This window comes from Balaenoptera physalus, assembly GCF_965194825.1.
Source record: "Balaenoptera physalus genome assembly, chromosome: 2".
In the NCBI taxonomy this organism is placed as follows: domain Eukaryota; kingdom Metazoa; phylum Chordata; class Mammalia; order Artiodactyla; family Balaenopteridae; genus Balaenoptera; species Balaenoptera physalus.
Window position 1 is genome coordinate 332,175 of NC_138883.1, and position 22,415 is coordinate 354,589.

The 22,415-nt window shown below is 46.7% G+C and overlaps 1 pseudogene across 1 annotated transcript; it reads left to right on the top strand.

Moving 5' to 3' along the window:
- The first annotated feature begins 3,982 nt into the window (after positions 1–3,982).
- Positions 3,983–16,719, top strand: LOC309655083 (eukaryotic translation initiation factor 3 subunit J pseudogene; annotated as a pseudogene). Its single transcript has one exon. The product of its transcript is annotated as a eukaryotic translation initiation factor 3 subunit J pseudogene (transcript).
- The last annotated feature ends 5,696 nt before the right edge of the window (positions 16,720–22,415 follow it).

The window sequence follows — 22,415 nt, forward strand, 5'->3', positions numbered from 1 at the left end:
GTTGGCTAAGGGGTGGTCAAGGGTCTTTGTCACACTTAAGAAGAGTAATATTGAACACACAAAGAAACCAGGGACGCACACACACACACACACACACACTCAGAGAAAAGACCAACTGAGGACTCAGTGAGAAGAGGTGCATCTGCAAGGAAAGGAGAAATGCCTGAGAAGGACCCAAACCTGCTGACACCTTGAACTAAGACTTCTAGCCTCCAGGTCTGAGAGAAACAAATTTCTGTTGTTTAAGCTGCACAAACTGTTTTTCTGTAATGACCACACTAGCTGATTATACACAACTGATATAGAAGCAGATAGACATATATGGAAATGTAAGTATCATATTGGAAAAGAAAAATCACCCATCCTCCTGGGGCGACTTGATGATCATCCCCAAAAAGACATATAAGTGCCCACCTTAGCATTCTTTAGAATTCATAATAGAGTGTGGAATGATTTCTGGATAAATTAATGTCAGAAATATTTCTTCATGAGACTTTTATTTGAAATTTAGGTCACTACCTACTCTTATTAGTTGTGCAGTTTTTAATTGTTTAATGACATCAGTGATTCTTCTGTTGAACTTCAAATCTACTTCCAGCTTCAGATGGATTTCCAAGTTCTCTCAGCGTGAAAAATCTCCCCAGTCCTGTTTGAAGCAATACTTTACACTGGAATAGTATGAGTAATGTTTATATTTGGAATTTGATGTCCATAGAGCACTGGAGTCATTTTGTCCCCTAGAGGACATTTGGAAATATCTGGACACAGGTTGGGCTGTAACATTTGGGCTGTGCTGTCAGTACCTAGTTACCTAGTGGGTAGAGTCCATCCGTGCTGACACACATAGTACAATGCACACGACATTATGAGCCACATGCAAGTCCCCAGTAAAAATGGAGAGAATAACGCTTTTATCAAGGGAAAAGGGGAATTGAAGGGGCTGTAGGGAACTGAGTCCATGGTTTCTCTTTGGCTGAGCTCTTGCCAGAAAATTAGGGGTAAACTTTCTTCTTCTTGTTGGATTCTGAGATCGTCAAAGGGCATGAGAGCCCCCCTTCTGTTAACCCAATTTTATTTGAGGTTTCTCTTCATTATTATTATTATTGTTGTCATTGTTTTTATTTTACTTTTTCCACTTTTTTTACAACTATCTTCTAATTTTAATCAGAGTTAAAGGTTGGAATAGACAATAACATTTGGAACCAATTAAATATAATTGTACAATTTTCTCTCCATGACTTGTTATAATTATCCCACCATGAGGTAATTAATGTTATTGCAGAGAAAAGATTATTTTTTACTTTCTAAATTTTATTGTTTTAATTAGTTTATTTTTATTGAAGTATACTTGATTTATAATGGGTTAGTTTCAGGTGTACAGCAAACTGATTCAGCTATATATATATATATATATATATATATATATATATATTCTTTTTCAGATACTCTTCCCATATAGCTTATTACAAAATATTGAGAATGGTACCCTGTGATATATAGTAGGTCCTTGATGATTATCTATTTTATACATAGTAGTGTGTTTATGTTAATCCCAAATTCCTAATTTATCCCTCCCTCCCACCTTTCCCCTTTGGTAGCCATAAATTTTATTTTGAAGTCTCTGAGTCTGTGTCTGTTTTATAAATAAGTTCATTTATATCATTTTTTTAGAATCCATATATAAGTGATTTCACATGGTGTTTGTCTTTCTCCAACTGACTTACTAAACCTAGTATAATAATCTCTAAGTCTATCCACATTGCTGCAAATGGCATTATTTCATTCTTCTTTTATGGCTGAGTAATATTCCATTGTATGTATACACCATATCTTCTTTATCCATTCATCTGTCAATGGACATTTAGGTTGCTTCCATGTCCTGGATATTGTAAATACTGCTGCAATAAACATTGGGGTGCATGTATCTTTTCGAATTATAGTTTGTTCTGTGTATATTCACAGGAGTGAGATTGCTGTATCATATGGTAGCTCTATTTTTACTTCTTTAAGGAACGTATATACTGTCCTCCACAGTGGCTGTAGCTATTTACATTCCCACCAACAGTGTAGGAGGGTTCCTTTTCTACACACCACCTGCAGCATTTATTATTTGTAGCCGTTTTGATGATAGCTATTCTAACTGGTCTGAGGTGATGCCTCATTGTAGTTTTGATTTGCATTTCTCTAATAATTAGCGATGCTGAGCATTATTTCATGTGCATTTTGGCCATCTGTATATCTTCTTTGGAGAAATGTCTATTTAGGTCTTCTGCCCATTTTTTGATTGTATTGTTTGTTTTTCTGATATTGAGCCTTATGAGCTGTTTGTATACTTCGGAGATTAATCTGTTGGTTTTTGCATTCTTTGCAAATATTTTCTTCCATTCTGTAGGTTTTCTTTTTATTTTTTTCAATTTCCTTTGCTGTGCAAAACTTTTAACTTTAATTAGGTCCCAATTGTTTATTTTTGGTTTTATTTCCATTACTCTAGGAGACAAATGCAAAAAGATATGGCAGTTATGTCAAAGGGTGTCTGCCAATGTTTTCCTCTAAGAGTTTCATAGTATCCATTTATACAATGGAAACTATAAAACTCTTAGTATCCATTTATATATATTTATAGTAAACATTTAGATATTTAATCCCTTTTGAGTTTGTTTTTGTTTATCATGTTACAGAATGTTCTAATTTCTTTCTTTTACATGAAGCTGCCAATTTCACATCACCACTTATCGAAGAGACTGTCTTTTCTCCATTGTATATTCTTGCTTCCTTTGTCGTTGATTAATTGACCATATGTGTGTGGGTTTATCTCGGGACTTTTTATCCTGTTCCATTGAACTATATTTCTGTTGTTATGCCAGTACCATACTGTTTTGATGACTGTAGTTCTGTAGTATAATCTAAAGTTAGGGAGCCTGATCCCTCCAGCTCCAATTATCTTTCTCAATATTTCTTTGGCTATTTGGGGTCTTTTGTGGTCCCATGGAAATTTTTTTTTTAATCTCTTCTAGTTCTTTGATAAATGTTAGTGGTAATCTGATTGGGATTGCATTTAATCTGTAGATTATGTTGGGTAGTATCCTCATTTGACAATATTGATTATTCCAATCAAAGAACATGGTATATCTTTCCATCTGTTTGTGTCATCTTTGATTTCTTTCATCACCATCTTATAAATTTCAGAGTACAGATCTTTCCCCTCCTTAGGTAGGTTTATTCCTAGATGTTTTATTTTTTTTTCATGCAATAGTAAATGGAATTGTTTCCTTAATTTCCCTTTCTGATCTTTGTTTTTAATGTGTAGAAATGCAACAGATTTCTGTGTATTAATTTAGTATCCTGCAACTTCAACCAAATTCATTGAGAGTTCTAGTAGTTTTCTGGTAGCATCTTTAGGATTTTCTATGTATAGTATCCTATCATCTGAAAACAGTGACAGTTTTACTTCTTTTCCAATTTGGATTTTTTTTATTTCTTTTTCTTCTCTGATTGCCATGGCTAGGACCTCCAAAACTATGTTGAATAAGAGTGGTGAGAGTGGTCATTCTTGTCTTGTTCCTGATCTTAGTGGAAATGCTTTCAGTTTTTCACCATTGAGAATGATGTTTGCTGTGGGTTTGTCATATATGGCCTTTATTATGTTGAGGTAGGTTCCCTCTTTGCCCATTTTCTGGAGTGTTTTTATCATAAATTGGTGTTGACATATACATGGAATCTAAAAAAAAAAAATGGTCATGAAGAACCTAGGGGCAAGACGGGAATAAAGACACAGACCTACTAGAGAATGACTTGAGGATACGGGGAGGGGGAAAGGTAAGCTAGGACAAAGTGAGAGAGTGGCATGGACATATATACACTACCAAACATAAAATAGATAGCTAGTGGGAAGCAGCTGCATAGCACAGGGAGATCAGCTCGGTGCTTTGTGACCACCTAGAGGGGTGGGATAGGAAGGGAGGGAGGGAGGGAGATGCAAGAGGGAAGAGATATGGGGACATATGTATATGTATAACTGATTCACTTTGTTATAAAGCAGAAATTAACACACCATTGTAAAGCAATTATATTTAAATAAAGATGTTTTTAAAAATAAATAAATAAAATAAAATAAGTCGCTGTTGAATTTTGTCAAAAGCTTTTTCTGCATCTATAGAAATGATCATATGGTTTTTATTCCTTAATTTGTTAATATGGTGCATCACATTGATTGATTTGCACATATTGAAGAATACTTGCATTCCTGGGATAAACCCCACTTGATCATGGTGTATGATTCTTTTAATGTGTTGATGGATTCTGTTTGCTAGTATTTTGTTGAGGATTTTTGCGTCTATGTTCATTAGTGATATTGGTCTGTAATTTTCTTTTTTTGTGATATTTTTGTATGGTTTTGGTATCAGGGTGATGGTGGCCTCGCAGAACCAATTTGGAAGTGTTACTCCCTCTGCTGTTGGAAGAGTTTGAGAAGGATAGGTGTTAGCTCTTCTCAAAATGTTTGATAGAATTTGCCTGTGCAGCCATCTTGTCCTGGACTTTTGTTTGTTGGAAGATTTTTAATTACAGTTTCAATTTCATTACTTGTGGTTAGGTCTGCTTATATTTTCTAATTTTTCTGGTCAGTCTTGGAAAATTGTACCATTCCAAGAATTTGTCCATTTCTTCATGGTTGTCAAGTTTATTAGCATATAGTTGTTTGTAGTACTCTCTTATAGTCCTTTTAGTTTCTGTGGTGTCTGTTGTGATTTCTCCTGTCTCATTTCTAATTTTATTGATTTGTGACCTCTCCCTTGTTTTCTTGATGAGTCTGGCTAAATATTTATCAATTTTGTTTATCTCCTCAAAGAACCAACTTTTAGTTTCACTTATCTATGCTATTGTTTTCTTCATCTGTATTGCACATATTTCTGCTCTGATATTTATTGTTTCTTTCCTTCTACTTACTTTGGTTTTCTTTGTTCTTTTTTCTTTAATTGCATTAAGTGCAAAGTTAGGTTGTTTACTTGAGATTTCTCTTGTTTCTTGAGGTAAGATTGTATTGCTATAAACTTCACTCTTAGAACTGCTTTTGCTGCATCCCATAGGTTTTTGGTCATCATGTTTTCATTGTCATTTTTTGTAGGGGTTTTTTAAAATTTATTTATTTGTTTGTTTGTTTGTTTGTTTGTTTTTGGCTGTGTTGGGTCTTCATTTCTATGCGAGGGCTTTCTCTAGTTGTTGCAAGCGGGGGCCACTCCTCATTGTGGTACACGGGCCTCTCACTGTCGTGGCCTCTCTTGTTGGCGGAGCACAGGCTCCAGACGCGCAGGCTCAGTAGTTGTGGCTCATGGGCCCAGTTGCTCCGCAGCATGTGGGATCTTCCCAGACCAGGGCTCAAACTCATGTCCCCTGCATTGGCAGGCAGATTCTCAACCACTGCACCACCAGGGAAGCCCTGTAGGTATTTTTTTATTTCCTCTTTCAGAAAACTATATGATACTGATGAAAGAAATCAAAGACGACACAAACAGATGGAGAGATATACTATGTTCTTGGACTGGAAGAATCAATATTGTCAAAATGACTATATTACCCCAAGCAATCTACAGATTTAATGTAATCCCTATTAAATTACTAAGAACATTTTTCAAAAATTAGAACAAAACATTTTACAATTGGTATGGAAACACAAAAGACTTTGAATAGCCAAAGCAATCTTTAGAAACAAAAAATGAGCTAGAGGAATTAGCTTCCTGACTTCAGACTATACTACAAACCTACAGTCATCAAAACAGTATGGTACTGAGCACAAAAACAGAAATATAAATCAATGGAACAGGATAGAAAGCCCAGAGATAAACCCTCACACCTATGTACACCTAATCTATGACAAAGTAGACAAGAATATACAATGGAGAAAAGACAGTCTCTTCAATAAGTGGTGTTGGGAAAACTGGACAGCTACAGGCAAAAGAATGAAAGTGGAACACTCCCTAACACTATATACAATAATAAATTCAAAATAGATTAAAGACCTAAATGTCAGGCCAGATACTATCAAACTCTTAGAGGAAAACACAGGCAGAACACACTTTGACATAAATCACAGCAAGATATTTTTTGATCCACATCCTAGAGTAATGAAAATTAACAAAAATAAGCAAATTGGACCTCTTTAAACTTAAAAGATTTTGCACAGCAAAGGAAACCATAAAAGAAACAAAAAGACAACCCAAAGAATGGGTTGAGAAAATACTTGCAAATGAAGCACCCGACAAGGAATTCAGCTCCAAAACATTCAAACAGCTTGTGCACCTCAATATCCAAAAAAAAAAACAAAAAAAAAAACGACCTAAATAAATAATGGGTGGAAGATCTACGTAAACATTTATCTAAAAAAGACATACAAATGACCAAAAGTCACATGAAAAAAAAATGCTCGACATCACTAATTATTAGAGAAATGCAGATCAAATCTACAATGAGGTATCACCTCACAAAGGTCAGAATGGTCGTCTTCGCAAATCTACAAACAATAAAGGCTGGAGAGGGTGTGGAGAAAAGGGAACCCTCCTACACTCTTGGTGGGAATGTAAATTGATACAGTGACTAAGGAGAACAGGATGGAGGTTCCTTAAGGAATGAAAAATAGAATTACCATATGATCCCAGTCCTGGGCATATACCCAGAGAAAACCATAACTCAGAAAGATACATGCTCCCCAATATTCATTGCAGCACTATTTACAATAGCCAGGACATGGAAGCCACCTAAATGTCCATCAACAGAAGAATGGATAAAGAAGATGTGGTACATATATACAATGGAATATTGCTCAGCCATAAAAAGGAACAAAATAATGCCATTTGCAGCAACATGGGTGGACATAGAGATTGTCATAGTAAGTGAAGTAAGTCAGACATAGAAAGCCAAGTATCACATGAAATCACTTATATGTGGAATCTAAAAAAATCAAAACAAAACAAAAAAACAGAAAAAACAAAAAACAGGGTACAAATGAATTTATTTACAAAACCAAAGTAGAATCATGGATGTAGAAACAAATTTATGGTTACCAGGGAATAAGTGGGGGAGGGATAAATTGTGAGATTGGGATTGACATATACACACTATTATATATAAAATAGATAACTAATATGAACCTGATGTATAGCACAGGGAACTCTACTCAATAGTCTGTAATGGCCTATATGGGAAAAGAATCAAAAAAAAAAAAAAAGAAAAGAGTGGATATATATATATGTATAACTGATTCACTTGGCTGTACACCTGAAACTAATATAACATTGCAAATCAACTATACTCCAATAAAAATTAAACAAAAAATAGTGTAATTACTAATTCCAATTAGCAGCTATTCAAAAATGAAAGAAAAAACTAAGTTGCCATTATGGATATATAACCATCTGAGTCCTTAGAAAAATATAATGATAAATATATGTAAGTATATAATAATAGTAATAATAACAACAACAATAAAGCCATAATAGATTTTGAGCTCTTAGTCGAACATTTTGGATGGAAACTGTCCACTCTCTAAGGTCATCAGCTGGTTCTGAAGGTCTTACATCAGCAGTTTTCTAGCAAAGATCAGAGCTTCTACAACATCCATGAGAATCTTCAGTTTGAGGGGCTCACCTGGGGAGCCTTCCAATTGTGTGGAATTATGAATTGATTCTTTAGTTACTGTGATCAGTTCAGTGCTTTTTTCCCCCCAAAATACACATGTTGAAACCCAATGCCCAACATGATGGTATTGGGAGAAGTGCCCTTGGGGAAGGGCTTAGGTCGGGAGGGTGGAGACCTTCTGAACGGAATCAGTGCCTTGTAAAGAGGACAGGGAAAGCTCCCTGCCCCATCGCACCAGGTGAGGTATCAGGGAAAAGTCAGCCATCTAGGTAGCAGTTTCTCTCCAGGAATCATGTCTTCCAGACCCTGATCTTGGACTTCTCAGACTACAGAAATATGAGAAATAAATGTCTATGGTTATAACCCACCCAGTCTATGGTACTTTGTTTGTGGAGCCAAATGGACTAAGACAGCTGTGAAACAAATATCCAAACGTCCACACTCAGGAGGTTCACAGCTGTGTTTGTTGTTAAAAGTACCTGATATGGTCCCTCAATGAGGTTCAGGGGCAGTTTTGCTCTGATGTCTCTTTCAATAGATAAAATTAACTGGTTGAATATCCTAGAAGGCTATTGATTAGATGTAGTGAGCAGGCAGCCTATGTCTTGGTGCCAGGAGTGGGTGTTATACATGAATACTTTCCATTATCTTGTGTGTCCAAATGCAATAGGGCAGGGATAGTACTGCAGGGACATGTCTCTAAATGCATGGTTCTTCCAGTTACCACCTCACTGGGTGAAAATTGATTTTTCTTTGAGGTAGTTGATAATGATGTCACTAGTGCTAAGGGGAGGACCTTTGGCCAAGTTTTGGAAATTTTGGATAATTTTAATTTAGGGAGCTACTTTTTCAACCTTTCCAGAAGACTGTGGATGGTGATGACTGTGTAGTACTGAGTCATAGCGACACCTTACAGGGTTGTTTTATAAAGATTCCTGTAAGGTGAGCACCTCAGTCACTTGGTATGAATGTTGCTACACCACAAGTGGAACACACATTCAAGAATCGTTCTATGAACTCTAAGGGCTGTAGCCTTCTGGCAAGGAATTACTTCAAGAAAGCCAGAAATTAGACATAAAATAAATAAAATATATTCAAATTCCAGACTCTGGAAGCTGAGTTAAATCCATCTCAGTGTTCAAAGGGCCCTAGAGGACTGTTTCTGTGTGCCTCCTTTACAGTTTCACAGGATTTCATTGTTGGCTGCTTACACAGAACTGAAAAATTACCTTAGTTGTGTTTTTTTATGATTTTTGTGGGGGGTTTTTTGTTTATTTGTTTGTTTTTAGTTTCCACATGTGTTGATTTAAGATAGTCACCGATTTGTCTGTACTGAATTCACACTCCTTCGGATGGGACATGTACCCACCATCCCTGACTCAGGAGGGAACAGGAACCCACTGTCATCTGATTGAAACAGCTAACCTGGTGTCAGGACTCTCTGGAGCTCGGGTTCTATTGTCCCATCTCAGAAAGAATTCAGCCAGAGGCAAAACGATAGGCAAAGTCTGAGTTAATTAGCATAGGATGCTTGTGAGAGATACAAGTGGGAAGCCAAGCCCAGAAAACAAAGAGGGCCACATTTTTATAATCAATGAAAAAGTGGGAGGGGAGAAGAAAACCTTCTTTGTCATTGTTGGGTAGACATCAAGTCTTACATCACCAATTCCTCCTTTAACCTTATATGGTCTAACCCGGAAGGTCATGACACTATTTAAATCATATGTATATTAGCAGAAGGGTGGCAACATATACTAAAATATGGTAATTCATCTCAGGTTTCTGTATAATGTCCCCTCTCACCTATATTTCTGTCCTGGCTACATGCAGAAATGCTACTCTTCAAGGGTTATTAACTCCCTGCCTTCATGTAACAAGATTCAGACCACATATCTATTGTCTTGTGTTTTCACTATCAGGATTTGTGGCTTGAGTGTGTCTGACACTTGGATACACCTGGTCTTCCTTCTAGGTAGAGTAGATTGTTGCTTGGTTACTGGATTCTTTTCTTGAGGGGTCATTAGCTTACAGAAGTCTCCCAAACTCCTGTAATTCCCTTTCTGTCTTTAATCCCCTCATGAGATTTCTAAACTAATTGTTCAATTATCCTACTCTATGCCTATCAGTACCATGTAGAGAAGATTAATAGAGAAGTTTAACTTATATTTATTTGAAAACATCTGATGTCACAAAGTGTGAGATTGCAGATTATCTGAATGAAGTAGCTAACTAGAATTTTTCTATTATTTTTAATATAAAATCAATTTCTTATTTAAGACTGTATATCTTATGACTTTCTTAGATTCCTCCAGAAATTTTTTTTTTTTTTTTTTTGCCACACTGCGTGGCTTGTGGGATCTTAGTTCCCCAACCAGGAATCAAACCCGGGCCCTCGGCAGTGAGAGTGCAGGGTCCTAACCACTGAACCACCAGGGAATTCCCAGAGATTTATCTTCCAGGGTCTAGAAAGTTGAGAACCAGATTAAGGCCACTCTTGGGTAAATGATCTGCTACAGCATTATCTACAGCTTTCATAGTATCTAATTTTGCACTGCCTTCCTCTTTATATGCTAAGTCTCTAGGGTGTAGGCCTGTCTAAAAGTTCCTTACCTTGTTGTGCATCTGATGATGCTTCCAGCAGATGTGAGACGACCCCCTGCTTTGTTTTCAAAACAACCCAATACCTCGCACTACTCCCAAAACCTATGCGTTTACTCTCTGGTCTTCGCCAATTGACAAGCTCTAGTAACTGCAGTAACTTCTGTCATTTGGGTGGATTTTACATCAGATAGAGGAATATCTTCTAAAGCAAAGATTTTGCTAGTAATACTAATTCCTGGTTAATAATCTCAGTTTTAATTTTGAGGTATGGTCCATGAAAACATTACACCAGGTCAAGGTTATCAACGAGAGAGCCTAACACATGTAAGGAATGTACAGAATTTTCCCTGCTGAAGATGAAACCATTGTGAGCACCATCTTGGTGTTCAGCCATGTCTCATGACTGTCTAATGAACAAACACCGACTTTGAGCTCAGTGGAACTTAGTGATTTTCAAATCACTTTTTATCTTAATGGCTTTAGATAATTATGTGAGGCTATTTCAGCAGATAGTGTAGGAAGACAAATTGAACTGAGTAAACAATGAGGCAAATCACAAACTAATGAAACAAGAGCCCAGATGTGAGTGTTTCCAGGCTTGGGGGATTCAACAGTTCATGTACCCAGAGAGGGGGTTTGAACAATCTTCTGCATGGAACACGCGCATGTCAGCTCCACCCCCAGTTGACCCACATCCCGTATGGAGGTGGTGACCGCATTCCCAAGGCCACATGCAGACGTGGAAAGGGACTGGGAGAAGGGGGATGACGCCTCTGAAATTAGCTCCTCAGGAATCAGGGATGCCCCAGAAGACATTCTCCTGCCTTGTGACTAGAACTTTGTCACCAGGGACATGACCATCACCTGTTGTACTCTTTGAATTCCAGCCTTTTGGGGAGAGGCTTGGAATCTGAGACTTTTATGTGAGAGTCTTGCTGTGTCCTTCATCCCTGTCTTCCTGTGTTCAGTTATGTCTGTCCAGGATCCTCTTACACTTAGTGACATTAGATTCCCTCTTTTACTAACAGGTCAAAGATGACCTCTGCTGATACTTCTGGTTTGTGCATCAACAGGTAACACGTTTGGAAATTGTCATTTCCATCCTTAAAGCAAGAAAATTCTGAATAAACTGAACACCAATAATCTCCCTGAACCTAACAGAGTCCTGACATTTCAGGGGAAACCCCCACCCCAAAACTAGAGAGGTGGGCACGTCCAGAATCCAGGTGAGATCTGCCCGCTTGGAAGACAAGCTGCTGGGGGAGAACCTACTGTTGAATAACTATGAATGTCGGCAGGACCAGGGTGGACCAGTGTGAGGATGAGAATTTCTGGGGTCCACACCCCATAATTTGTGGGATTTAACCCCAGAAACATCCAGGTCCTCACAGTAAGAATCCATATTTATCCCTTCATGACATCTGTTAGAGGGAAGCAAAGAGTAACAACTGAGAAATATTGAAACATACCCAGAACTTCCACCAGGCAGACCCTCCAGAGGAAGAACTATTCCACAAGCTTCTCCTAGGAGGTGAGTAGGAATTCTTATCCTCTCCAGACCCAGGGAGGGGGCACAGCTATCAGGTTAAGAGACTAAAAAGGAATAGACAGGGGACACTGCAGCCTGGGAGGGAGTAGCGGCAGGGGATGAGCCACAACACTGGAGACCCTTACGGAGGTCACAGCCCAGACCCAGTTCCACTGAACCACAGGTATTAAACCTTAACAATGTAGAAAGCCCCCTCCCCACACATGACCTCCACCCCAGGGTCCTAGCAGTGGATTAACACTGAAAGATCCACAACGTGCAGACTCTTTCTGGGGAGGGGAACTAGTGATGCACTGAGACCACATCCAGGACATCAGAGCACTGGGGCTTCGGTACCTACAGCTGGGAGACCAGGCTCAGAGCACCTCACTCCTGGACCTCAGGCTCCATTCTCTCTTGTGCCCTGATGGTCATGGCCAAAACCTCTCTCCTGCTCTTGGGTATTTGATATGTTCAGGAATATCTATGAGGACTTCACCAGAGACTCAGAACCAGAAAGAGAAGCAGGTTTGTCACAGGGACCTGGTGAAGTGGACGTGGTTGACTAAGTAGTGGGCCTGTCTCCCCATTGGATGCCAGGTCCTGAGGTCCTCGGGGCAGTTGGTCAGGAGGGAAGGTGACCAGCAGGATGGAGCCCGAGGATGGATGTACCTGTGGCCATCCTGGTGAAGAGGTTCCCTGCCAGGGTACAACTCACACAGCTGACCTAGCTCACCTGCCCAGTGCTGTCCCCTCAGACAGGTGACCCTACAGAGCAGCATCACCTGAGTCAGGTGACAGGGGCTCTGCCTTCTCCTCCTTTGACTTCTCAGGGGTCTCCCCTCCACAGGTGGGGTCACTAGGGGACCCCCAGCTGCACTGCTTTGAGTTGTCAAGGGGGTGACTGCACTGGTTTCTGACAATGTGGGGCAAGCCTGGTCCCTTCTTTTGGGACCCCTGCAGGGTTCCAGGTGCTGCAAAAACAGGCAAACCCAATATGTGTGCACCTGTCTTTGTTTACTTGCATTTGTTCTGTTTGTCAAATCAAGTCACACACCTAGGCTTAGTGTCATTGGGGGGGCAGGGGGGGCGTGCGGGCACTGCCCCTGTGCTAGATTCAGGGAAGAAAGACAAATTTGGGATCATTGTTGCCAACATCAGGCTGTGTGTGTGTGTGTGTGTGTGTGTGTGTTATTGGAATAGTAGAGGGGGAGTGGGCATTGAGCCCCTTGCTTTCTATGCGCAGCTATTCCCTGACATAATATTAGACCACAGGAGCCTCCAGGAGATGAGAGGCCCCCAAACTCCTTAAGAGTGTCTGGACTCACTATAAGTGTCAACTGCGTCAGTGCATCCACAGATCCAGGGAAGGGGCTCCCTGGTGTTTTCATAAAATGCTTGTTTGGGGTCTCCCTACCGAGTATGTGGATTTATTGAGGCTATTTCTAGAGATGATTAAAAATAATATGTTGTCTCTAAAAGAATATTCTGAAGGCAGAAAACAGCCATTTAATACTGGACTAGACACGCTGGAAGGTAACTGTCCTGTGAGCCCAGGCGGGATCCTCCCCTGCAGGGTATGCGCTGGGCTGCAGGGGGCGCTCAGGACCACCCAGCACAGGGCTGCAGCCCAGGCGCGGGCGCAGAGGGGACGGGGGTGGGGGGGTTTGCTCTCAGAGGCTGAGTCTCCTCTTTTCAATTAAAACAATAATTAGGCTCACACCCGGCTTGAGATGGCGGCGGCGGCGGCGGGGGACTCCGACTCCTGGGACGCGGACACGTTCTCCGTGGAAGACCCGGTGCGGAAGGTGGGGGGCGGCGGCACCGCCGGGGGGACCGCTGGGAAGACGAGGACGAGGACGGGGACGTCAAGTTAGAAGAACCTGAAGAGCCTAGAGTGCTAACACCAAAACAATTAGCAGATAAACTGCGGCTAAAGAAATTACAGGAAGAGTCAGACCTCGAATTAGAGAAAGAAACTTTTGGTGTTAATAATACAGTTTATGGAATAGATGCTATGAACCCATCTTCAAGAGATGCCTTCACAGAGTTTGGAAAGTAACTAAAGGATAGAATTACACAATATGAAAAATCACTATATTATGCCAGTTTTTTGGAAGCCTTAGTTCGAGATGCGTGTATTTCATTGGAAATTGATGACTTGAAAAAGATTACCAATTCATTGACTGTACTTTGCAGTGGAAAACAGAAGCAAGAAAAGCAAAGCCAAAAAGAAGAAAGGTGTGGTTCCCAGAGGGGGATTAAAGGCTACCATGAAAGACGATCTGGCAGGTTATGGTGGTTATGATGGAGGATATGTACAAGACTATGAAGACTTCATGTGACATTTTATCTTCTCCTGGTGTCTTCTTTCTCTTGCCCACAATCCCTTCAACATGTAGCACAACTTCCTTTCCTTTCAGTTCTGCCAAATGCTACAATCAGAAGTGCAGTATCTTTTGTGCTGGTTATTTAACCCCTTGACACTTAGGTGCTAATGTGCAAATGAGGGAACTTGGATCTTGCTGCCAAGGGGTTAAAATTGGGAACCTCCATTGCTACTAAATCATAGTTTAAAAAAACAGACCTAATAATGTTGTTGTTGCTATCTGATTCCATAGCAGCAGTAACTAAATTGGAAACAAAAGTTGCAACATGACAAAAAATTGTGTAGTATTTACCAGCACCATTCAGTAATATAGCCTTAACCATACCTCCTTGAACTACTTCATAACTTGTCAAGAAAAGCAGTCTGCTGCAAGTGCATGGGGTGTGCACCTAGTATTAAAATTGCTTTGTCTTCAAATTGAGCTTGAGAATATTAAAAATACATTGTGAAGAAGACTGCTTATCTCAGAGTGAAGATACGGCGGCTGAAAAGCACTAGTTTGATACTTAAAAATTAAATGACCAAAACCTCCAACTCTGAAGCTGAAGAAGATAAACCTCTCCATTATTGCATTACCAAGTTGTGGAATCTCTTGGACGCATAGACTGTCTAGTTTCTATTTATCAGACTATTCTACTGATGGAGTGCTTCAGATGGGGGAGGGAAACTCCTTACCTGCTTTGTTTGTCTGATTTAAGTGTCTGAGAAACAAATCTCCTTTGTTCTCCGAGGCTGCAGTGGATCAGCTTTAATAGGGTTTTGGCATTTCCTTTCCTTTATAAAATGTGTTCAGCAAACTGCACCAGTTAACTACAGTTTGGTAAATTGTTATGTTAACAATTATGACATCTGCAATGTTTTATAAAGCAACTAGTTTAATAAAGTCACTATTGTGAGTACTTAAATTTTGTGTTACCTCCCAAGAGATATTTTTGGAGAGTACAGAACAAAGCTCTTGGGACTAGAGTTGTCTGTATATTTATAAAGCTTAATAAGTGCTTGATGAGTAGATGTAGTTTTAAAACAAAAATGATTTGCGAGGTCCTTAATAGTGTCACCCTAGAGCAACAACGGTATGGAGCTGCCTTCCTCTTCTTATTTATTGGGGAAAATTGTTTGGTTGTTTAGATACTAAGGCCTAATTAAGTACCTAGAAGAACTATTTATTTGGAGTAATTGAGCTTATAACTCAGGTTGTAGCTGTAAGCAGAGATTGGGTGATCTTCTCTGTTATATATTTTCTTTTAAGCAATTTAACCAAATCTGTGGCTGGAGTCTTATTTTGAAACTGCCACAGAATCAAAAGTAGGGACAGAGCAAAAAATGTTTCAAATTTCTCTTACACAGGAAGTAGGAGCCTCAATCAAAGCTCTGTAGACGACTAAGTGGAAGACAGAACCATCTAAATGACTTGAGGAATTAACCGAAAGCAGTGGCTACACAGCAATAATTACAGCCAATAAAGATTGTTTTAAGGCAGACAAGGGCTAAGATTTCCTTAGCAGTAATAATGACATACACTGAATTTAAAATCTATTTTATTATAGAGGTCAGTTTCTAATAAATGGAAATGTATCATCTGTTCCTTAACTATGTAAATAATATTAAATTCCTTTGAAACTGGGAAAAAAAACCCCAATAATCAGTAGGACAAGGACTGCTGAAGTGTTTAATATTGGGTCCTATTGAAAACACTTACCTAACTCAATAAGACAATGAGAAGTAGGGCTTCAAGATATGTATGTATGTATGTGTGTGTATGTTTGTTTGTTTGTTTGTTTACCCAGTGGTTGCAGAGTTTGCGGACACACTGATTCCAGAAATAGGATATTCAGACATGAAAGCCCAGAACAGGTTCAGGCGTCTGTGTCATTCAAAGGCTGGTTCACAATGAGGACCTTGTCCTATGTGGGCTGGTCCCTCAGTGGGAGGGGCTCTGCCTGCACAGGGTTTAGCAACATGGCAGGGGATGCATGTCCTCAAACAAGGGTGAGGATGTGGACCCTCAGCCTCCCACTAAGCATGGTTTAGGGGCCGACTGAAGTCAGGTGGGCAGTGAAGATACCAGGCCAGCTCGCCACCACCCCAACAGAAACCTGAGAGGGCAGGAAGGCAGCCTGAAGATGACCCAGGAGATAAGCCCGGGCCATCCTGGGGGACCCACCGGGACAGGCATGGAGCCCACTGTGAGGGGGCCCAGGGAGCAGACCACACTCGGGACAGGCCGAGTCTCTCGACTGTCAAGACCAGGGCCCAGGGCCGGCGGCCCCGCTGGGTTAGGCTCTGACTTGCCAGGGTCTCTGCTGAGGGGCTCCTACAGGGAGGGAGGTCAGCAGTGAGCTCACCTTTGCCCCCTCCTCAGCCCGCCCGCTGCACGGTCCCTGCTGGCCCTTTGGGAGAGCCCCGCTGCAGAATGTCCTGGAAGCCGCCGGCCCATGAGCCACGCACAGCAGGAGACGCTCTGTGAGGGCCAAGCCAAGGGACCCTGGGGCCCTGGAGCACAGGGGCTGCGAGGACCCGGCCTGAAGCCTGCCCAGAGAGTGGGACTGGGCATCACTGGGGGGTCGGCACTGCAGGGGGCGCTGCTGTCCCCTGACAGCCAGGAAGGCTGAGTGCCTTCCGAGTCCAGAAACCGTGAGTGACCCACGGGGAGAGCAGAGACTCAGATGCCCGTTTCCTCATTCCTGGGCGACCTCTGGTCCCTTCTACGGCGGACGCCTTGCACGTGTGGGGGGGGTCTGTGTGTCAGTGTCTGTGCGTGAGTGTGAGTGTGCTCCAGGGCCGAGTGTGTGTGTGCTCCAGGGCCGAGTGTGTGTGTGCTCCAGGGCCGAGTGTGTGTGTGCTCCAGGGCCGATTGTGTGTGTGCTCCAGGGCCGAGTGTGTGTGCTCCGGGGCCGAGTGTGTGTGTGCTCCGGGGCCGAGTGTGTGTGTGCTCCAGGGCCGAGTGTGTGTGTGCTCCGGGGCCGAGTGTGTGTGTGCTCCAGGGCCGAGTGTGTGTGTGCTCCGGGGCCGAGTGTGTGTGTGCTCCGGGGCCGAGTGTGTGTGTGCTCCAGGGCCTAGTGTGTGTGTGCTCCAGGGCCTAGTGTTTGTGTGCTCCAGGGCCGAGTGTGTGTGTGCTCCGGGGCCGAGTGTGTGTGTGCTCCAGGGCCGAGTGTGTGTGTGTGCTCCGGGGCCGAGTGTGTGTGTGCTCCGGGGCCGAGTGTGTGTGTGCTCCGGGGCCGAGTGTGTGTGTGCTCCGGGGCCGAGTGTGTGTGTGCTCCGGGGCCGAGTGTGTGTGTGCTCCGGGGCTGAGTGTGTGTGCTCCAGGGCCGAGTGTGTGTGTGCTCCAGGGCCTAGTGTGTGTGTGCTCCAGGGCCGAGTGTGTGTGCTCCAGGGCCGAGTATGTGTGTGCTCCAGGGCTGAGTGTGTGTGCTCCAGGGCCGATTGTGTGTGTGCTCCAGGGCCGAGTGTGTGTGTGTGCTCCGGGGCCGAGTGTGTGTGTGCTCCAGGGCCGAGTATGTGTGTGCTCCAGGGCTGAGTGTGTGTGCTCCAGGGCCGAGTGTGTGTGTGCTCCAGGGCTGAGTGTGTGTGTGCTCCAGGGCCGAGTGTGTGTGCTCCAGGGCCGAGTGTGTGTGCTCCAGGGCCGAGTGTGTGTGTGCTCCGGGGCCGAGTGTGTGTGTGCTCCAGGGCCGAGTGTGTGTGTGCTCCAGGGCCGAGTGTGTGTGTGCTCCAGGGCTGAGTGTGTGTGCTCCAGGGCCGAGTGTGTGTGTGCTCCAGGGCCGATTGTGTGTGTGCTCCAGGGCCGAGTGTGTGTGTGCTCCAGGGCTGAGTGTGTGTGCTCCAGGGCCGAGTATGTGTGTGCTCCAGGGCTGAGTGTGTGTGCTCCAGGGCCGAGTGTGTGTGTGCTCCAGGGCTGAGTGTGTGTGCTCCAGGGCCGAGTGTGTGTGTGCTCCAGGGCTGAGTGTGTGTGCTCCAGGGCCGATTGTGTGTGTGCTCCAGGGCCGAGTGTGTGTGTGCTCCAGGGCCGATTGTGTGTGTGCTCCAGGGCTGAGTGTGTGTGCTCCAGGGCCGAGTATGTGTGTGCTCCAGGGCCGAGTGTGTGTGTGCTCCAGGGCCGAGTGTGTGTGCTCCAGGGCCGAGTGTGTGTGCTCCAGGGCTGAGTGTGTGTGCTCCAGGGCCGAGTATGTGTGTGCTCCAGGGCTGAGTGTGTGTGCTCCAGGGCTGAGTGTGTGTGCTCCAGGGCCGAGTGTGTGTGTGCTCCAGGGCCGAGTGTGTGTGTGCTCCAGGGCCGAGTGTGTGTGTGCTCCAGGGCCGAGTGTGTGTGTGCTCCAGGGCCGAGTGTGTGTGGTCCGGGGCCGAGTGTGTGAGTGCTCCAGGGCCGAGTGTGTGTGTGCTCCGGGGCCGAGTGTGTGTGGTCCGGGGCCGAGTGTGTGTGCTCCAGGGCCGAGTGTGTGTGGTCCGGGGCCGAGTGTGTGTGTGCTCCAGGGCCGAGTGTGTGTGCTCCAGGGCCGAGTGTGTGTGTGCTCCAGGGCCGAGTGTGTGTGTGCTCCAGGGCCGAGTGTGTGTGGTCCGGGGCCGAGTGTGTGTGCTCCAGGGCCGAGTGTGTGTGGTCCGGGGCCGAGTGTGTGTGTGCTCCAGGGCCGAGTATGTGTGTGCTCCAGGGCCGAGTATGTGTGTGCTCCAGGGCCGAGTGTGTGTGTGCTCCAGGGCCGAGTGTGTGTGTGCTCCAGGGCCGAGTGTGTGTGTGCTCCAGGGCCGAGTATGTGTGTGCTCCAGGGCCGAGTATGTGTGTGCTCCAGGGCCTAGTGTGTGTGTGCTCCAGGGCCGAGTGTGTGTGGTCCGGGGCCGAGTGTGTGAGTGCTCCAGGGCCGAGTGTGTGTGTGCTCCAGGGCCGAGTGTGTGTGTGCTCCAGGGCCTAGTGTGTGTGTGCTCCAGGGCCGAGTGTGTGTGGTCCGGGGCCGAGTGTGTGTGTGCTCCAGGGCTGAGTGTGTGTGCTCCAGGGCCGAGTGTGTGTGTGCTCCAGGGCCGAGTGTGTGAGTGCTCCAGGGCCTAGTGTGTGTGTGCTCCAGGGCCTAGTGTGTGTGTGCTCCAGGGCCGAGTGTGTGTGTGCTCCAGGGCCGAGTGTGTGTGTGCTCCAGGGCTGAGTGTGTGTGTGCTCCAGGGCTGAGTGTGTGTGCTCCAGGGCCGAGTGTGAGTGTGCTCCAGGGCCGAGTGTGTGTGTGCTCCAGGGCTGAGTGTGTGTGTGCTCCAGGGCCGAGTGTGTGTGTGCTCCAGGGCCGATTGTGTGTGTGCTCCAGGGCCGAGTGTGTGTGCTCCAGGGCCGATTGTGTGTGTGCTCCAGGGCTGAGTGTGTGTGCTCCAGGGCCGAGTATGTGTGTGCTCCAGGGCCGAGTGTGTGTGTGCTCCAGGGCTGAGTGTGTGTGCTCCAGGGGCGAGTGTGTGTGTGCTCCAGGGCTGAGTGTGTGTGCTCCAGGGCCGATTGTGTGTGTGCTCCAGGGCCGAGTGTGTGTGTGCTCCAGGGCCGAGTGTGTGTGGTCCGGGGCCGAGTGTGTGAGTGCTCCAGGGCCGAGTGTGTGTGTGCTCCAGGGCCGAGTGTGTGTGTGCTCCAGGGCCGAGTATGTGTGGTCCGGGGCCGAGTGTGTGTGTGCTCCAGGGCCGAGTGTGTGTGTGCTCCAGGGCCGAGTGTGTGTGTGCTCCAGGGCCGAGTGTGTGTGGTCCGGGGCCGAGTGTGTGTGCTCCAGGGCCGAGTGTGTGTGGTCCGGGGCCTAGTGTGTGTGTGCTCCGGGGCCGAGTGTGTGTGGTCCGGGGCCGAGTGTGTGTGTGCTCCAGGGCCGAGTGTGTGTGCTCCAGGGCCGAGTATGTGTGTGCTCCAGGGCCTAGTGTGTGTGTGCTCCAGGGCCGAGTGTGTGTGTGCTCCAGGGCCGAGTGTGTGTGCTCCAGGGCCGAGTATGTGTGTGCTCCAGGGCCTAGTGTGTGTGTGCTCCAGGGCCGAGTGTGTGTGGTCCGGGGCCGAGTGTGTGAGTGCTCCAGGGCCGAGTGTGTGTGTGCTCCAGGGCCGAGTGTGTGTGTGCTCCAGGGCCTAGTGTGTGTGTGCTCCAGGGCCGAGTGTGTGTGTGCTCCAGGGCCGAGTGTGTGTGTGCTCCAGGGCCGAGTGTGTGTGTGCTCCAGGGCCGATTGTGTGTGTGCTCCAGGGCCGAGTGTGTGTGCTCCAGGGCCGATTGTGTGTGTGCTCCAGGGCTGAGTGTGTGTGCTCCAGGGCCGAGTATGTGTGTGCTCCAGGGCCGAGTGTGTGTGTGCTCCAGGGCTGAGTGTGTGTGCTCCAGGGGCGAGTGTGTGTGTGCTCCAGGGCTGAGTGTGTGTGCTCCAGGGCCGATTGTGTGTGTGCTCCAGGGCCGAGTGTGTGTGTGCTCCAGGGCCGAGTGTGTGTGGTCCGGGGCCGAGTGTGTGAGTGCTCCAGGGCCGAGTGTGTGTGTGCTCCAGGGCCGAGTGTGTGTGTGCTCCAGGGCCGAGTATGTGTGGTCCGGGGCCGAGTGTGTGTGTGCTCCAGGGCCGAGTGTGTGTGTGCTCCAGGGCCGAGTGTGTGTGTGCTCCAGGGCCGAGTGTGTGTGGTCCGGGGCCGAGTGTGTGTGCTCCAGGGCCGAGTGTGTGTGGTCCGGGGCCTAGTGTGTGTGTGCTCCGGGGCCGAGTGTGTGTGGTCCGGGGCCGAGTGTGTGTGTGCTCCAGGGCCGAGTGTGTGTGCTCCAGGGCCGAGTATGTGTGTGCTCCAGGGCCGAGTGTGTGTGTGCTCCAGGGCCGAGTGTGTGTGTGCTCCAGGGCCGAGTGTGTGTGCTCCAGGGCCGAGTATGTGTGTGCTCCAGGGCCTAGTGTGTGTGTGCTCCAGGGCCGAGTGTGTGTGGTCCGGGGCCGAGTGTGTGAGTGCTCCAGGGCCGAGTGTGTGTGTGCTCCAGGGCCTAGTGTGTGTGTGCTCCAGGGCCGAGTGTGTGTGTGCTCCAGGGCCGAGTGTGTGTGTGCTCCAGGGCCGAGTGTGTGTGTGCTCCAGGGCCGAGTGTGTGTGGTCCGGGGCCGAGTGTGTGAGTGCTCCAGGGCCGAGTGTGTGTGTGCTCCGGGGCCGAGTGTGTGTGGTCCGGGGCCGAGTGTGTGTGCTCCAGGGCCGAGTGTGTGTGGTCCGGGGCCGAGTGTGTGTGTGCTCCAGGGCCGAGTGTGTGTGCTCCAGGGCCGAGTATGTGTGTGCTCCAGGGCCGAGTGTGTGTGTGCTCCAGGGCCGAGTGTGTGTGGTCCGGGGCCGAGTGTGTGTGCTCCAGGGCCGAGTGTGTGTGGTCCGGGGCCGAGTGTGTGTGTGCTCCAGGGCCGAGTGTGTGTGTGCTCCAGGGCCGAGTGTGTGTGCTCCAGGGCCGAGTGTGTGTGTGCTCCAGGGCCTAGTGTGTGTGTGCTCCAGGGCCGAGTATGTGTGTGCTCCAGGGCCGAGTATGTGTGTGCTCCAGGGCCGAGTATGTGTGTGCTCCAGGGCCGAGTGTGTGTGTGCTCCAGGGCCGAGTGTGTGTGTGCTCCAGGGCCGAGTGTGTGTGTGCTCCAGGGCCGAGTATGTGTGTGCTCCAGGGCCGAGTATGTGTGTGCTCCAGGGCCGAGTGTGTGTGTGCTCCGGGGCCAAGTGTGAGTGCTCCGGGGCCGAGTGTGTGTGCTCCAGGGCCGAGTGTGTGTGGTCCGGGGCCTAGTGTGTGTGTGCTCCGGGGCCGAGTGTGTGTGGTCCGGGGCCGAGTGTGTGTGTGCTCCGGGGCCGAGTGTGTGTGCTCCAGGGCCGAGTATGTGTGTGCTCCAGGGCCGAGTGTGTGTGTGCTCCAGGGCCGAGTGTGTGTGTGCTCCAGGGCCGAGTGTGAGTGCTCCGGGGCCGAGTGTGTGTGCTCCGGGGCCGAGTGTGTGTGGTCCGGGGCCTAGTGTGTGTGCTCCAGGGCCGAGTGTGTGTGTGCTCCAGGGCCGAGTGTGTGTGTGGTCCGGGGCCTAGTGTGTGTGTGCTCCGGGGCCGAGTGTGTGTGGTCCGGGGCCGAGTGTGTGTGTGCTCCAGGGCCGAGTGTGTGTGCTCCAGGGCCGAGTATGTGTGTGCTCCAGGGCCGAGTGTGTGTGCTCCAGGGCCGAGTATGTGTGTGCTCCAGGGCCGAGTGTGTGTGTGCTCCAGGGCCGATTGTGTGTGTGCTCCAGGGCCGAGTGTGTGTGCTCCAGGGCCTAGTGTGTGTGTGCTCCAGGGCCTAGTGTGTGTGTGCTCCAGGGCCGAGTGTGTGTGGTCCGGGGCCGAGT